We start from the raw sequence: 16,440 nt of genomic DNA on the forward strand, positions 1-16,440 counted from the left end.
AGCAAACGGCAAGGACAAGACCTCGCCGGCCGCTAGTGAGGTCTACCTCGCCTAGCAACGGCGAGGTCAGCCTCGCCGACCCTAGCCTTTGGTCGGACTGACGATCGGCTTGAGGTTGAAGAAGATGAAGGAAAAAGAAAAAGAAAAAAATTAATAAAAAAATTCGAAAAAATAAAAAATTATTTTAAAATTTGTCACGTCAGCATTCGCCAGCCGGCCGGCGTCCACATTAATGCCGGCAGGCCAAAAGTGGTCGGATAGACTGAATTAACACAATTGCAAAAGGTTTAGGACTGAATTGACGAAAAAAAGTTTAGGATTTAATTAGCACAATTATAATAGGTTTATGACTTTTTTGGTAATTTTTCCCTTTTTTAGAGAAGTCTCTCATTTTTAAGACCAACCCCAGATCATCTCCACTACCAAAAGCGCAAAGCTCATCACCAACTTCTCAGAATCTCACACTGCAATCTCCCAATTTGCATACTCACTCACCCCAACTCTGCCCTATATATCATAACCTCTTGGTGAAGTCGATTTTTAACTTCCTCCATGTTGGTGAACCACTAGGGGGAAGCTAATGGAATACTAAGCTAAAGACTTAGCACAGACACTCACAAGCCCATACTAATTGCATTTTTGGGGTTTTGATTTAATTAATTAAACATGTAAGTCAATTGAATATGGAGTCACCACTAATTTATTACAGGACGATTAGAAACGTAAGTAAAATGTAACCGAAGTAAAAAAAATGACCTAGTGCTAATTCTTTTATTTTCTTTTCTTTTTTACAACCCTAGCCAGTGAGGCTGCCTGCGGACCATTGCTTGGGCTGGCGAGGGCTGCGACACTCTTGCCTGTGGCTAGCAATGGTTGCCGGCTAGAGTTGTAAAAAAAAACAAAGAAAAGAAAAAAAGGTAAATGAAAATAAAAAATCAAAAAATTATTAAAAAAATTTCACGTCAGCGTCGGCCATACCACGTAAGATGGCTAGCATCCACGTCAGCAATTTCCGGCTAAAATTGGCTGGATGGACTCAATTGGCAAAACGCAAAAAATGTTTAGGATTGAATTGACAAAATAAAATATTTAAGACTGAATTGACAAAAATACAATATATTTAGGACTTTTTGGATAATTTGTCCACAAAAAATTAGAAGGATGGTTGAGGTACGAAATATTTCATGATGCTTAATGACTTGGTCCATCTAGAATTACTTTGGTATATAAATGATTGACTTGTAATCAAATACAAAGACTTCGCAGTGCACACTATTTCTTGTGCACGAACCTCATCCGGGATTGGAAGCGAAGGCTTGTCCGAGAGACAAGACCAAAAACCAATGTTCATCGACAACCCCTGTGAACACATGGATTTCGTTCCTTGCCTTGTCTTAATCAGAAGTTGACTTGACTTGACTTGACTTTTTCACGGTCCTTTGATGGTGAAGTGAGTGTGTGGAACTTTACTAAGTCAAGGTCGAACTTACGAGGCAAGTTCCTGTTCTTTTCACCATTGTCGGGATCTGCTAATTGAGTTCGACCCTTGTTTTTTTCTCTGTTTTTTTAATTGGAAATAAGTTTTGTTTTCCAGGAAAGCAAAGGATTTTATCAATTAAAATAAACTGTTTTCAGGTTTAATTGAGAATTCTCTTAGAGCTAAGTAGGCCTTAATAAACAGCCCATCGTGCACGTAAGCAAGTGATTACTGATGTAATCAAGCTATTAACACAATATTTAGAGAGAAAAACAATTCTGTTCCGAGAGTATTTTGTAAGTCCGACAAATGCTTGGAAGTATTTTGATTCAGGAAATTATTCTTGGAAGAGAAGCATGTGACAGTCTTGTTCAGATTATGAAATTACCTCAAGATAAGAAATTTAGACATTAGAAGATGAAGTTCATACTTTATATGAATCAGAAGGAGAAGTTTAGATTCTATACCGTAAATGACAAAGTTGAGACTTTATATACTGCACATGATGAACTTCAGAATTTATGTTGGAATCGAAAGGATCGGACTTTATAGAACAACCCATCCTGACTTAAGTTTTGAATGTGAGATAAGAAGCAGACTTTATCTAGACTTTGACGCAAACTCAGAACATACATAACGGCTAGTAATCTGGCTTGGATTTCACACTTAAAATAAATTGATTGACTCAATCTTGAAGATTATTTTGCAACGGTTTAATATGCAAAACATCTTGATTGACTGGCAATTAATCTCGAGACAAGATATTTCTAAACGGAGAAGCTCTACTTATGGAAACCAAGACTTTAGTTGTATGGGCGATCATATTCAGCGAAGATTCAATTTTTTTCCCTCAACAGCTACGCAATCTTCTTGATACAGTTCTGTCCAATGGGTAGATTAGAAGACGGTCCTCTAGAGACTGTCCAACAGCTAGATTAAAAGTGGAGGAGTATAAAATGAGACCAACGTGCCGAGGAGCAGAAGTAAGAGACGAGATCTAGAATATAAAATTTCAAAGTCTGAGCGATCTTCAATCTATATACTTGTCTTTCGTGAGCTTTAAAGTGCAATCTTTAAGAAAGACTGAAAATAATGATTGAGTGAGATAGTGAAACCTATTATACACTGAGGATTATCACTCACAGTTGTAATCTCTTGATTGATCATCTAGTGGAATCCAATCAGTAGGCTGTCAGCATGGGAGAGTGGACGTAGGCTTGATCTAAACCGAACCACTATACGTCTTGTGTGCAGATTTTCTCATCTCTTAAAACTCTTTTTATTTATTTCATTGCACACTTGCACGATTGCTATCAAAGACTATTTAAAATCTAAACATTGTTTAGACTTTGCTCTTGATCTTTTACTTCCGCTTTAAATTGGTCAAGATTTGTTTAAATTACCTATTCACCCTCTTTAGGTGATCCTTGCTAGCCACCTCAATTGGTATCCGAACAGGTTGCTCGTTTATTGGAGTGTTTTTCTTCTAAGCTAACAATTTTTATGGCTAGCATGAATGCTCCAGGTCTTGTGGGTGGAAGGACAGAGTAACACCAGACCTCCATACTTTGATGGTAAAGAATACGGTGTCTGGAAAAACAAAATGAAGACATTCATCAAATCCATTGATCCCTTGCAATGGGACGTTGTCCTCAAAGGAATCAATCCAACACCTCCTGTAACGACCCGGTCCGACGAGGGCGGGGAGTGGTCACCTGGGCCAGAGGGCCTGGACAAGGAGCGGCTCCTGGCAGGCTTCTAGGATGGCAAGGGGGGGCATCTCTCTGTCCCACATCGCTTAGGGGGGAGTCCTGGGGTTGCTTATAAGACCTGGGTGGCTTATCCTGTGTAACGCGTTTTAAAGCCGTGATGGTCAGTGGGCCCAAAGCGGATAATATTACATAGTGTAGACCCGGGGTATTACAAGTGGTATCAGAGCCGACTCCCGACCGCGTGTGGGGCCACAGCGAGGACGCTGTGCTCGAAGGAGGGGAGAATGTAACATCCCGGTCCGACGAGGGCGGGGAGTGGTCACCGGGGCCAGAGGGCCTGGACAAGGAGCGGCTCCTGGCAGGCTTCTAGGATGGCAAGGGGGGGCATCTCTCTGTCCCACATCGCTTAGGGGGGGAGTCCTGGGGTTGCTTATAAGACCTGGGTGGCCTATCCTGTGTAACGCGTTTAAAGCCGTGAGGGTCAGTGGGCCCAAAGCGGACAATATTACACAGTGTAGACCCGGGGTGTTACACCTCCTGCAACGACTTCAAATAATCAACAAGATGGCAATACATCGGATGTTGTCACATTATCTCAAACTGAGATAGCCAAAAGAGAAGCTTTGGATTCAAAAGCAATCTATTCATTTTATTGTGCTTTAGCACCAGTTGAATATAAGAAAATTACTTCTTGTGAAATAGCAAAGGAAATCCGGGATAGGCTTTACACTACCTACGAAGGAACAGATCGAGCAAACATTCAGATAAACATTTTGCTTGGTCAATAAGAATCCTTTAAAATAAAGCCCGATGAATCTATTGCTGAAATGTATGATAGATTCATAGAAATTGTGAATGGTCTCACATATCAAGGAAATCCAGTCTCAGGACTAATGAAAGTAAACAAAGTGCTGAGAGGACTCTCGAAGGATTGGAACAATATCAAAACCTCACTTCGAGAAACTCAAAGAATCATGCCACTATCTGTTAATGAACTCATTGGGACTCTTCTGTCATATGAAGTAGAACAACTCAATGAAGAAGATCCAAAAGGTAAGAAGTTAATTGCTTTAAAATCTAACGTTGATTCTGACGAGACAGATTCTGAAGACGATGAGGAACTTGCTCAAATGGTAAAGAAGTTAAGAAAAATGGCCAAAAAGGGAAGAAAGTTCAAAGAGAGAAAGCCATTAAAAAAGGCTAAACAGAAGAAGAAAATCGACGAAGGAGGAACACGCAAAGATATTATTTTCTTTGAATGCAGGAAGCGTGGTCATATCAAACCAAATTGCCTATTTCTAAAGAAAAAGAAAGGCAAGTTTGAAAAATCCAAGAAGGCTCTATAGGCAAAAACATGGAGCGATACTGAGTGTGAAAGCGATAAGGAATATGCCAATGTTTGCTTAATGGTACGGTTAGACTCTAACTTAGATCTAGAAACTGAAGTGGATATTGAGGTAAAGTATCCAGAAATTCTAATTGAAGTATCAAATTACATCGATGAGTTGTGAATTTAAATGAATTGAAGGAGAAGAATTCCAGGCTGAGGTAACATGATCTTTCTCAAAAAGACAAAACTAAATTTTTACAAAAAAATTTTCACAAATTGAAAAAAAGTCGAGATTTGCTGGAGAAAGAAAATGATTTACTGAAAAAGGAAATTTCAAATGTTAATAAAAAGTTCTCTTTCGGTTAAAAATTTTTAGAACATATTCTTTCATTACAAGTTCCGTCTTTTACAAAATCTGAACTTGGTTTTGAAAAGAAAAGCTTGACAAAAAATGATTTTTCAAATGTTAAGAAAAATTTAAAGCATACGTCTTCAAACAAAGTTTACAAAAATCATTTTCAAAAACATTTTAAAAAACCTGTTTGGCCGAAATGCCCTTAAGTGCTCAAATTGTGGCGATTCAAAGCACTTTCAGAATAAATGTCCTAAAGTCTGGAGACTAATTCAAAGAAACTTGATAAGAACAGCTTATTCTGCTAACTTCCAAGGACCCAAATTCATTTGGGTACCAAAGAAAATATGAGATTACTTTTCTTGCAGGGAATAAAGAAAAAGAAAAATTGGGGCAAAACAACACTACAAGTGCCATAACTTGTGTACGGCGCTCACTTTGGTGCCATAAGTTTTTTTTGGATCACTTTAGTGCTAAAATTTTTGAAAAACGATCACTTAAGTGCTAAAATTTTTGAAAAACGATCACTTAAGTGCCAACTCCGGTGCCGTACACAATTTTTCGCCGGAAATCCGACGTGGCATTTTTTTTATTAATTTCTGAAGCTGACGTGGCTCGCCGGAGATTGGCACTTAAGTGATCATTTTTCAAAAATTTTAGCACTTAAATGATCGTTTTTAAAAAATTTTAGCACTTAAGTGATCGTTTTTCAAAAAATTTAGCACTGAAGTGATCCAAAAAAAACTTATGACACTTAAGTGATCATTTTTCCTCCGACTTGGCACTAAAGTGATCCGAAAAAAAGTTATGGCACCAAAGTGATCTCCGTACACAAGTTATGGCACTTATAGTGTCCTTTTGCCGAAAAATTCGTAAGGAAAGGTATGTCTTTAAATTCTCATTATACTTGATATATTATTTCTCCTTTTGTGCTTTATACAATGTGTTTCATAATTGGTTATGGTTGAAATATCTTTTAAGAAAATGGTGTGATGCATTTTCCATGATTTGAGATCAATAATATACATATGATTGTTTGATATCTTGCTTTCATTTTAGAGATAATTCAGTCAATTGGATAGTTACTCAGTGATATTATTCTCTCCGATCTTATCTTGTTTTGCTAAGTGAAAATTTCTTCTACGAGATACTATTGTGTATAATATTATTTCCTTAAATGGTCTGTTAATATGAGTTGGGAAAGTATCCTTGCGCTTCTACGAAAGTTTCCTATTTTGCGCCTAACAAAAGGAAAGGATCTGATCGTGGATACCAAAAAGGAAACGAGATTATTGCTGGCAATTATACAAAGGAAGCTTGATCTTGATGCAATCAAAGAAGGATCTTAAGTGATGAATTTTTTTCTAAAAGGGAAAGGTATATTCTGCACATGCATATTGGGATACAAATCAAGAATATTTGTTGCCGTGCTTGTAAGATATTGCGTAGATTTAATGTTTAAAATGTCTACATTCGATTGCGCGTTAATGTTATATTATCTTTATGCATATGAGATTTATGCTTAAAAAAATCCCTTTAATCTTTAAAGATATTATTGCATGTTTTTATATTCTTGGATACAATTGCTATATTCTTGGAAGTACTATTATAATTGGCAAGTTTGATCCACAAAACAGAGGAAGGTATATACGTGATATACTCCTTATTTTTGCAAGTATTATTCTCTCTTCTACAAGATATTGCAGGCACTAAAAGAGACTTTCCATATGAAGTTTGGAAAGTTTGTTCCTAATATTGGAGAAAGATTCTGCATTTCGGAGGAATCGAAAATTTCCTCTTTGCACATAATTCTCACAAATTCTCGAAGGCATCTCAAAATATATTGAGTAAGCCCTTAATGCGTTTTTGTATGAAAGGTTGAGTAGTTTTTGATTTAAATATTTTTATATTGCTATTCAATTTAGTCTAAGAAAGGACATAATATATTGCATGAGATATTATATTTTTAATCGCAAATTTGTGCAAATGTTTGTTGAGTTTATGCAGTTTGAATTCGAGATGGGCTTGATTGAAGAGAACAAATTTCTTTCTCGAAATTCAAAAAGCAGACGAACGCTGCGGATGTTGTTGCTACAAAGAAAATAAAGGAAATATTTTGCTCAACGTGCACAGGCCGCAATGAAAGTTATTTGCAAAAGCTGTGTTGACGACGGAGGGAGAAAAACAAAAAGGCAAAAAACAAAAAGTGGAAAAATGCAAAAGAAAGGGTGAGAATCATTATCATCTCAAATGGCATCAAATTGAAGGGGAGCATAGATCAAGTATGGGAAAACCCTTATAAAGTTGATTTAATTTCTACCCACTCTTGATTACTATGGAAAGAAATATAATGTATGTTAGAACTTGCTAAGTTCTACATAATCTGGGTTAGTATTTCTTATATTTCCCCGACTTTTTGTCATTAACAAATCTCGTATTTATATTATCATTTTATTATGACAAAAAGGTGGTGCAATTTTCATAATACATCTGTCTTCCATGATAGACATTTACTGATGTATTTGATATTTAATTCTATAGAAGATGAGCTATATTGAATATATGTTATGTTAATGAAAGATGATGTTTCTTAAAATTGTGTTTCATGCCAAATATGTTTTGAAGATAGTATGTGAAGATGAGTTCAATTTATATGTCACGCCCCGAACCCCGTCGAGAGCACGACACCCTCCACAAGTCGATTCATGCGACATCCCAGATTTATCGCCGACCTCAAATACAACCATCAGAGATTTAAATTCACAGCGGAAACCATAATTCAACCCGGACAATAAAATGAACTAGGGCAAGTTAGGGAGAATACACATATCCATTTCCATTATCAAACTTATAAAATATTCACAGTTTACAACCGCCTTCTATCTAAGCACACCGTACTACAAACCATCGACATACAAAAAGGATCGATGACTGGCATTCTAACCCCAAAAATGATACCCTTCAAAAACCTATTCCGAACACCTATACTAGCCCCTTGCTTGGCGTCCATTCTGAGTCTGACTCCTCGTCATCCGAATCTGAACTCTCCTGATTGGTCTGTTCCTCTAAGGATTCTGGCTCTGCTTCAATCTCAATCGGGTGATTTATGTCTCCCGACTCGGCTGGAACTTCATTCTGATCCTCCTCCAATAATCCATCGAAGAAATTGTATTCCGGCACGAAATTGGGATCCATATACTGTTCATATGGGAGCACATACTCCGGATCCTCCTCAGGCTCCTCAGACTCGTCAGGTTCGTCCTCGGGTTCTACTTCGGGCTCCATTTCCTCTGGTTCCTCCTCGGGGATCGGTTCTAAATCTATGTCCATCGGATCATCTTCAGCTTGCGATGCTTCGGGCTCGGGTTCATGCTCAGCCCCTGAAGATCCCTATGCAGCGGGCGCTGAATGCAATCCAGACTGAGCTAAACTAGTCTCCGCACTGGTCAACTCTCCGTCTATCGGGGGTATGGCAGACGGGTCACAATCCCCTACTAAGTCAAACGGAACATCAAAACCTCTAACGGGCCCGAACTCATCCCCTGCTGCATCCCGGAAGAACCAGACAGTATAAACGTGGGTTTCCCATAAGGGTAGTCCTACGTCTACAAAAATGGTAGTAGTGTGCTTAATGCAGGTCATTCCGTCACCCATTGGAAATTCTGTAACCTCATTCTCGGTGTGCACTGGTACCCCAAAACGTTCTGGTGGCGGTGGCGGAGGGTTCATGGCTCAGGTCGGGGTTCTGAAAAATATTGGTTAAAACAATCATGTGACTACATCTCAGTAAGTACACCCCTAAACCCCACCTAGGCTATCACGTACCTCCAGACAATCACGCAAAATACGCATTCACACACATAATCAGCACAACGCAGGCACATCAATTATTCTTACCAGGGCCTATCATGCGTACTACCTGCATGTTAGCTACAGTCATATCATATGCAATCACAGGCATGTTCAAATCACATTTCGCGCATTCGTTCCGGTCTAAACACATCTTTTCCACAACTCTCGCCAGTGACCCGCATTGTAGTACACGCCTCAGGTCCACTGCGACCAACTTATCACAACACTCCTGGGCCCGCGTTAACGTACACACCTCAGGCCATGTTTCTTGCCCGTGTTGAAGTACACGCCTCAGGCTCAACACCTACCACCTACTGCACTACCCGCGTTGAAGTACACGCCTCAGGCTTGGCAATCTTCCGGTAATACCGGGCATCGTCCCGCGTTGAAGTACACGCCTCAGGACGGTACAATTCCCACAATCACAAAGGCCATTCCATGCGTAATTTCTCGTTCATTCACATACTCAACAATCACTTGTCACTCACTAGACCAGTCACATGTGGCCCGTGCACGCAACAATTCACATGTATATTTCGTGCTCACTAAGCATTCAATATGGCCAATTTTCACAATTCATTCAATCTGACCCAATCGTGCACACAATAAACATATATCAGTCAATCAATTGCCCAATCACGCACTCAAATTCATTACCACAATCCAATCACAACTCAAACGCACCCTCAACGTATGGATTGAATTTTTTTCGATATCCAAACCACGTCTGATCAGTTTCGGCTCTTCACGACAATTTCTTCCAATTACTAGTTGGTTCTAAAAATCCAATTTATGTGCCCAAGGGCACATCACAGCCCACTAAATAGTTGCTCACAGCCAACAATTAGCCTCTAAAATCTCCCGAACTCATCAAATTTTGTTCCCAAGGCTCGCTAATTATTTCCGCACCTTAACCTATGCAATTTCGCACCCAAATCAAATCCAATTTCACCCAAAATTTATCCGTCGATACCCAACGTCCTAAATGTGTTTTAGAGCGCGACTTACCGAGTTCTAGACTGACACGGCTAGAATGGAAAGCGGCGTCACTTAATCGGGAACGGCGGCAAACGGCGGCGCGGCTTGGCGGCGAGAACGGCGATGGCGGTGGTGCGGCTTGCCCTGGCTGTGACTCACGGCCACTCGGGCGGGAGAGAGGGAGAGAGAGACGACGTCGACGGGGGCTGGCGGCGGCGATGACGGCGCGGCACGGCACGGCACGGCGGCGGTCCGGCGGGCATACGAACGGAGGCGGTCGGCGAGGGGAGGGGCGGCCGAAGGGGAAGCTCACGGTGGGGGGTTTTCGGTGGTTAGGGGGACCGAAAGAGGGGAGGGAGAAGAGAGAGAGATAAGGCTTGGACCAACTTTGACCAAAACGGCAAATGACGATCTTGCCCCTCTCTCACAAACGAAATCAACGGCCAAGATTTGATCTTATCTTGAAATCGACGGCCCAGATCGAGTCTCACCCAAAATATCCAAGGGTAATCTTGCAATTCCTCAAAAAGTCCAAGGGCAAAATTGTCTTTTCCAAATTTGAGGGTAAAATGACCAAAATGCCATTTGCCCATAAAACTAACCCTTTATTAATTCCCAAGGGTAAAATGGTCACTTTCCCATTTTCTTGCAAAAATTGAATTTTTCTGAAGGATTCGGGCACATCCAAAATTGCACGTTACCACCGCAACGTCGTCTTAACGCCCCGTTGTGACTTCCAAATTTTTCCAGTGTCCAATTTGGGCTAAATTAAATAATTAAATTTTTATTAAACGCAACTCGAGCATTTCTCAAACTAATGGGCGGTTTGTTGGGGAAATTCGCATATTCGACCCGTGACTGACAATAATTCAGGTCACGTGCAAGTTCATTCGGTTCGTGACGACTTCGGTTGTCATTAAAATCGCGATGATCAATTACTAGATCCGAGGGGCACGATTGTTTGGTATAGGTTCAGGATCATTCGTCAAGTCATTTCATGGTCCGACGGAATCACCCGCAATCCACTATCATGATAGTGGCGAACTGACCTTTGGCTATCCTTGGATCTGCCAATCAGTGGCTCAAAATGTCAACTCAACGATTTCATGGCCGAAAGTCAAACCACGATCGAATTTTCTTTAGTCGTACGAATTTAAATCCCTATTCAGCCTTTCCCTAATGGTTAGTATCCCAGGAATGATCAGTTCCGGGCGAGAATTCACTACGAGTACATTTCATAAAACTCAGTATTTTATAAATCCCAAATGGACCAGTTTTAGGATGTCACATTATATTCTCTACATGATACCATTTCCATTATTATCGCTTTTTGATTATGATAAAAAATGGCGAGAGAATGTGAATATGCATACGTTCTTACTGGTTAATTATATTTACTTGATGCATAATATTGAGTTGTGATTATAATTTCATATATTGTTATGGTTGCTTTGGATCATTATGGAATCTATGGATTTTTATGCATATATGTTTTTGTGATGCTGACAAAAAGGGGGAGGAATATGCAGATATAATATGTTGACATCCTCAAATTCGACCCCATTCGAGATGTAATGAATGGTTATTTCATCAATGCGTAATGAGTAAAATTAGGCTCTGAATTGATTTCCAGAATCATTCAAGAGTATTCCAAGCTTTGGGAAAGGCAATTACGGACTTTGATGCGCGCGACCAAAGAACTCAATCGTGGATTGATGATTCGACCATAAGGATCGTTGATGAACAATCATAATCTATTTCAAGCCGATCTGGGAGTGGTTATAGATCGATTCGACAATAGTATAGAATCGGATTGCGGGTGATTCTACACGATTACTATATTGATTCCGAATGATACTAGACCAATTCCTAATGATCGTATGCTTCGAGATGGGCTATTGACCCCTCACGATTATATGACAACCGAGGGTCATCCATGAGTTGATAATGCTTAAACGTGGATGATTTGGAATCAACTACAAGTTAAATGCATGAAACCCTAAAAGCCACCTATTGTTCTAATTTTGCGAAAGTCGCATTTGAGAGATTTTAACCACGAATTCTAATCCAGTTGGGGGTATCGGACTCTAGAGGATTAAGAAACGACTATTGGTTAATCCCGAGGGATCGTTTATTAATTGTTAAATTGCAAAATATCGGAAAAGTGAAATTCGAGCCAGGAAGTATGGCTCATAAGGGGACCCACAAACTTGGACGAGGCCCAAAAGGAATTGGGCCAAGAGTAGAAAGAAAATGGGCTTGGCCCATTTGTGAGCCCATTTGAGTGTTCTAGAGGGAAATTGACCAAATTGCCCCTCTTATCTTTTCTTTATTACATTTTTGCCCATAGATATTTTGTGAAGCTTGCTTTGGAAGATTCATTTCTAGCCCTTGGATCTTGGCTTGTTGGGCAAGAAGCAATCTTGGCCATCCATTTTGGATGTGTCTTCATAGACTCTTCTCTCTCTCTCTCTCTCTCTCTCTCTCTTTGGCTTGTACTCACTCCTTTGCTCTCTCTCATGCCGCTCTCTCCCACACTCCCTTGGTGGAGCAATTCTTAAAAATGAAGCCGCCAAAGTTTAACGGTAAGGGTGACCCCGAAGCTGCCCCAGATTGGGTAGATGAATCAGAGAAGGTATTTGAGGTGTTAGGGTGCACCGATGCAGAGAAAGTAGCATTGGCGGCGTATCAGTTGCAGAGTGGTGCGAATGATTGATGGAAAGCCACTAGGGGTAGGGTATTTCTGGAAGGTACAGAGTTGAATTGGGCGGTGTTTGTCGAAAGTTTTTATGGAAAATGCTTTTCGGAAGTCGCCCAGGAGAAGAAGTTGATGGAGTTCATGCGACTGCGCCAAGGTCAGATGACCGTTGATCAGTACGAAGCAGAATTTGCAAGATTGGCCAAGTTCGAGCCAACCATGGTAGAGAACCCACGGGACAAAGCCCGGAGATTCCGAGATGGTTTGAAGCCAGATCTCCGGAGTCAGATTTTGTCGCATAATATCAAAGATTTTGGAGAAATGTATGAGCGGGCACAGATTATAGAGCGGGATCAACAAGAAAGAGCCGATGCGTCTGGATCGCGGTATATCTCAGCCGGGGACGATCGTCAGCAAGGGAAAAAGCCGATGATGGAAAATCAACGTTTTGTCCCTCCGGCAAGAAGAAATATTGGGAAGTCGGCACATCCGTCGAATTCAGCCAGTAGACAATGTGGGAGATATCATGGGAGTGGTCCTTACCCAAGTGTGACCGGAGCATGCTTTGGATGTGGTGGAATGGGACATCACATAAGGAATTGCCCGAATATTCAAGTTCGACCACCCCCAGAATCGCAGACACCTCGGATTGGGAATCCGACTAGTGCAGCCCCGCCGGCTAGTTCGAATAGGCCGCCGGCACAAGGACGAATGTACGCCCTGACGCGGAAGGGAATTGAGAATATGCCAGGCGTAAACCCAGGTGTGGTTTCTCTGCATAATTATGTGGCTTATGATTTATGGATCCGGGGGCGTCGCACTTGTTTGTGTCCGCTTGATTTGTTATATTGGCTAGATTGAACTGTTTTTAGAAGTGCAAGTGTATATGGCTATACCATTGTGGAATAAGATATGAGTGTCGCTAGGATGCTTAGGCTATAAAATGGTGATTGGTGGTGTAGGAAGCTGGATAGATTTGGTTGTTTAATTATGTATGGTTTTGATATGATTGCGGGCATGGATTGGTTAGTCAAATAGAATGCTATAATGGATTGCAACAGCAGGGTGATTCAGTTTAGTCTGGCTAGACACCCTAGGTTTGAATTGATAGGAAGTCGAGGATGGAATTTGGAAGTTTTGGTGGATGACATGTGTGCCCGGTGATTTGGAGCTTGAGAAGAGATTTTAATTGGAAGTTCATAAGAGCGGTTATAGTATTCATCCGGGCAGCACGAAATATACTAGAAATTTTAGTAGATTATTGGTGGGATGAAGTGGGAGAAAGGAAGAAAGAAACGTCATCACCCCAATTTGTTGGATGGCTGAGAATGGTTACAAATTTCGAGGACGAAATTTTTATTAGGGAGGAAGAATTGTAACAGTCTGAATTTTCGATCATTTTCCCGGGATTTATGAAATGAATATTTTGGCCAATGCACTTATAGTGAGATCTCACCCGGAACTGCGCATTCTCGGGATGCTAACCTTAGGGGTAAGGCCAGCGTGGGATTGAGTTCGCACGACCAAAGAACTCAACCTTGGTTCGATCTTCGACCATAACGATTGACGAGGAAATGTTTCGGGTCAACAGAGAGCGATCTAATTGATTGATCGTGTCCAGAGGGAACTAGCGATAGACCCTCGCAATTACATGACAATCGAGGTCGCCTTGGTTCGAGCAAACTTAAACGTGATTTGACTTAGTGTCGGTCACGGGTCGAGAGCGCGTAATCCCAATGAGCCACCCGTTAGCAAGAGATAAAGTCGCGATGGTGCGATTCTAGTCATTTCTTGGAATTTGGGCCCGGGAATCGAGAATTTTGAAAGTGATAATTTTGAGCGGGACGTTTTTGGCTTGGCCAACCTTGGGGCCAACCTTGGGGCCACCCATTTCTGCAAAAAAATGGATTTCGGTCAGGGACCGGAAAAATGACCATTTTGCCCCTAGGCTATTTTGGGGTATTCCGAATTTTGGGCAATTTTGGGGATTAAATTATGGATTAAATTAATTATTGTTTCAGCCCAATAATGCCAATTTAGTTGGACCAAATTACCCCTAGTTAAGTTGATGTGGATTAATGTGAGCCAAGTATTAAGGGGCAAAGTTGGAATTTTGGAAATTGGGTCAAACTTCCTTGGACCAAATTTATTAGCTTTGTTTCTTGCTCATCACTTCACCGGCCACTTCTCCTTCTCTCTCTCTCCCGAAATTCTCTCTCTCTCTCTCTCTCTCTCTCTCTCTCTCTCTCTCTCTCTCGTTTCCTTGCCGTGATCGTCGCCGCCGGAGGAGCACCGCCGGCCGCCGTTACTGCTGGTGGTCCGGCTGTTCCAGCCCCTTGTCCAGCCCGTTTGTCCGCCTTTTCAAAGTAAGTGACTTCCCCAAACTCTCCCTAGGACCTCGGGTATTGTAGAACGTGTTTAGGGCTTGGTTTAGGTGATTTGTGTGGTTGTTTTGGGACTTGGAGTGAGGCTGGATGTTCGGTAGTCGTGGACTGAATTGAGGGGTGGAAATATGAAGTTTGGGAGGTTCGGATAGGGCCGTGATGATATGGAACGATTACGGTTTCAATCCGTGAGATTTGGTGTGATTCTCGGATTCGTGACTACTGTACCCGTCCGGTTTGCCATTTCTGTGGTGAATTTTACAGGCCGAATTTGAGGAAGTTTTATTCATGAAAGTTTCTCCCAACATCTTGAAGTATAACATATTTTAAATTTGGAATTTTTGGATGCCATTTGGGTCGTACGAAAACTCATTTTCAGACCGTATTGAAACCGCCCGGAACACTGTTCATCCCGACCTTCCTGTCTTTCCGAATTTTTACAAAAATGTCAAGATCTATTTTCAATAACCTTCCTTCACAAAAGTTGTTGGAGACTCTCTTTTCTATGACATATAAAAATTTCAAAGCTTTTCAAGGTGATTTGTGTGTTAAAAGAAATGTATTTTGAGGACAAAACAGTCTGTTAGAGCGAACTGATTTTGGTCTGATTTCGAGGGACAAACATGCATGGTTACAGACTGAACCGGATTTCATGTTCTTCATAAGAAATGTTGATCAAGATGTGTTTTATGATATATCCAAAATTTAGAATTTTTGGAGTTTGTTTGCTATTTATTTTGATGGTATTTCTGTCACTGTGTAAACTGCCCAGATTTACCCTGATTCTATGGATGTTCATTTTTATGAGCGAGAAATTGTGTGTGACCGCGTGCCAAGCATGAGTGGCCGTGTGGCGTGATTGTGTGATGGTAATGTGTGTTGGCGTAAGACATGTGTGGCGTGGGATTGTGTATGGCCGTGTGTATGTGTGGCCATGTGGTACGTGTAGAATGTGTGGAACGAAGGTACGAGAATGTAGGATTGGTTGGAAAAGTGATACCCTGAGGCGTGTTCGTTTACGCAGGGTAAGTCCGTCCTGAGGCGTGTTCGTTTACGCGGGACGATGCCGTCCCTGACGAGGTGACGATGCCCGGACCGATGGGGTGACGATGCCTGACGAGGTCAGAAGACCGTTAGCCTGACGCGTTTTACGCGGGCGCGGTAAATAAGGAAAGTGAGAGTGTAGGATTCCGTCCTGAGGCGTGTTCGTTTACGCGGGAGGATGCCGTCCCTGATGAGGTGACGATGCCCGGCCCGACGGGGTGACGATGCCTGATGAGGTCAGAAGACCGTTGGCCTGATGCGTTTTACGCGGGTGCGGTAGTGGTGGAAAAGTTGAGAATGAGCTGGAGTTGGTTTGACGTGTGAGAATTGCTGCATGGCATGAGTTCGTGTGCGAGTGTGGTTGGTATCGTGTATTGTGGTGCTCGACTATGGGGTAAAAACTGCTAGGCATGGTATGGGACATGCCCAAGTGTGTTTTGCCTTATAATCGAGGCACGCGCGCGACTGTGATGTATTACTATGATATGTTGGCTGTGTTGTTATCTAACGTGTAGGAACGTGCATGATGGATCCCAGGTAGGATCGTATGTGTTTGTTAGTATGGTTGATTGCTGTGTGTTATGCGCGTTTCGTCTGGCGGTACGTGAGAGCC

This window comes from Syzygium oleosum, unplaced genomic scaffold, assembly GCF_021117445.2.
Source record: "Syzygium oleosum isolate NSW1041296 unplaced genomic scaffold, Sole_v2.1 Sole_v2.04, whole genome shotgun sequence".
NCBI classification, from domain to species: Eukaryota; Viridiplantae; Streptophyta; class Magnoliopsida; order Myrtales; family Myrtaceae; genus Syzygium; species Syzygium oleosum.